At 34.4% G+C, this 2500-nt stretch overlaps 1 protein-coding gene across 1 annotated transcript in view; it reads right to left on the bottom strand.

Annotated features, from left to right (window-relative positions):
• The window catches only part of LOC135095793 (serine/threonine-protein phosphatase 2A 56 kDa regulatory subunit epsilon isoform-like), a 17111-nt gene that overhangs the window by 13956 nt on the left and 655 nt on the right, over positions 1-2500 (bottom strand). The window contains exon 1 of the mRNA XM_063996898.1: positions 2374-2500. This exon is cut by the window's right edge and continues 655 nt beyond it. The gene's annotated coding sequence lies outside the window, so the exon portion shown is untranslated. The remainder of the gene's footprint in view (positions 1-2373) is intronic.

Below are 2500 nucleotides of genomic sequence, written 5' to 3'. Positions count from 1 at the left end.
AATTTGTTTGTAAGGAGGAAAATTGTTTAGTTTGTTGGTTATTATTGTTGTTTTCTGTTGTTTTATGTGTTTGGAAGGGTTAAATAAAGCTTGGTTCATGAAATAATGACGGATTAGTTCTTTTTTTTGGTTTTCTTGCGTTTGGAAGCAGAAAAATAAAGCCTAGTTGACGAAATAATGATGCATCAGCTTTTTTTTCGTTTTTATGCGTTTCAAAGCAGAAAATAAAGCTTGGTTCACGAAATAATGATGGATTAGTTTTTTTTTTCATTTTTATGCATTTGGAAGCAGAAAATAAAGCTTGGTAGACGACGGATTAGTTTTTTTTTTCGTTTTTATGCGTTTGGAAGCAGAAAATACAGCTTAGTTGGTTAGAAAATTATAAATTCCTGTATTTTTTTTCATTTTTATGCGTTTGGAAGCAGAAAATACAGCTTAGTTGGTTAGAAAATTATAAATTCCTGTATTTTTTTCATTTTTATGCGTTTGGAAGCAGAGAAAGTTAGTTAATTAATAAAAAAAATATGAAAATGATGAAAATAAGCTAAGTGATAAATAAATACTGGGTTTTTCTTCACTGTTAAGCATTTTGAAGTAGAAAGTCAACCTTACTTCATAAAAAAGATTAAAAAAATGATGGAAATGATAAAACTTAATAATTTGCAAGTAAAAAATACATTAATTAAATTTATATACAGCAGCAAGGAGAAAAATATTTAATTGGTGAAAAAATATGATGAAAAAAGTTTCTGATTAATTAAGAATTATGGAATTAATGAGACTTGACAATAAATAAAAAAATAGAGTTTAGTAATCAATAAAAAATGCAGAATAAATAAATAAATAAATAAATAAATAAGGAAAATAAGACACAGACCAAAAAAAACAAAAAAATAGAGAAAAAAGAAAAGGAAAATTTTAACTGAAGGAAATGAGAGAGAGAGAGAGAGAGAGAGAGAGAGAGAGAGAGAGAGAGAGAGAGAGAGAGAGAGAGAGAGAGAGAGAGAGAGAGAGAGAGAGAGGCACAAAACATGACAAATCTTACTTATCCTGACACACACACATGAACACACACACACACAGGTCACACGAGGTCACATTAGGTCACATTTCAGGTCACACCAGGCCAAGAAAACGACAGAATTGGGAGAGAAAGAAAACGAGGCAAAAAAAAATTTGGGAAGAAAACGATCAGAACAAACTTAACAAAAACACACAAACGCACACACGCACGAGGTCACACCAGGTCACACGGGGTCAGGAAAAAAGAGAAAATGTACAAAAAAAACAGAGAAAGAGAATTAGAGAGAGAGAGAGAGAGAGAGAGAGAGAGAGAGAGAGAGAGAGAGAGAGAGAGAGAGAGAGAGAGAGAGAGAGAGAATCATGAAAAATGAAAGAAAATAGAGAGAATTAAAGAAAGCACAAAATTAAATAAAAAAATACAAATAAATAAAGAATAAATTAACTGGAAACAAAAATTTAAACACTAAAAAAATTGCAGGGTCACACTAACACACAGGGGTCACACGGGGGGTCACACAGGGGGTCACACACACACACACAGGTCACACCAAATAGATAAAAATAAAGAAAAAAAGAAGAAATTTGAATAAGCCCACATAGGACAACGAAACTCAAGGTGACACACACAAACACACACACACGAGGTCACACTAACACACAGAGGTCACAGAAGCACACAGGGGTCGCAGAAACACAAGAAAAATTTGAATTAAGCAGAAAATTAAATGAAAAGACAAAAAAAAAAATTAGAAACCAGATACACAAAATTTAGGGTCACGTACAAACACACAGGGTCACACAGGGTCACACAAACAAAGGTCACAAAAATATATAAAAAAATAAATAAATAAATGAAGAGAAATTTAACCATATATATTTAAATCAACCCAAACTGACACAAGCACACACAGGGGTCACAGGGGGTCACACTAACAGACTAGGGGTCACACAGGCACACAGGGGGGGTCACAAAATCATAAAAAAATAAATAAAGAGAACTTAACCATATTTAAATGAACCCAAACTGACACAAACACATATAGGGGTCACAGGGGGTCACACTAACAAACTAGGGGTCACACAGGGGGTCACACAAACATTAAGAAAAAATAATAAATGGAGAAATTGAACAATAAAATTTTAAATCAACCCAGACTAACACAGACACACACAAGGGTCACAGGGGGTCACACTAACAAACTAGGGGTCACACAGGGGGTCACACAAACATTAAAAAAAAATAATAAATGGAGAAATTGAACGATAAAATTTTAAATCAACCCAGACTAACACAGACACACACAAGGGTCACAGGGGGTCACACTAACAAAGTAGGGGTCACAAACACACCTTTCAGGAGAGGCAGCGGCTGAAGCTCAACATCATTCGTAGTTCTATAACGTGAAGACCCCTGTGACCTCTTCGGCTTCTTCTTCAGTGACCTCTTGGCAAAGGGGTCAATCCGGTCGACGAAGGT

Source organism: Scylla paramamosain, unplaced genomic scaffold (assembly GCF_035594125.1).
Source record: "Scylla paramamosain isolate STU-SP2022 unplaced genomic scaffold, ASM3559412v1 Contig1, whole genome shotgun sequence".
NCBI classification, from domain to species: domain Eukaryota; kingdom Metazoa; phylum Arthropoda; class Malacostraca; order Decapoda; family Portunidae; genus Scylla; species Scylla paramamosain.
This window is presented reverse-complemented; position numbering and strand designations above follow the sequence as displayed.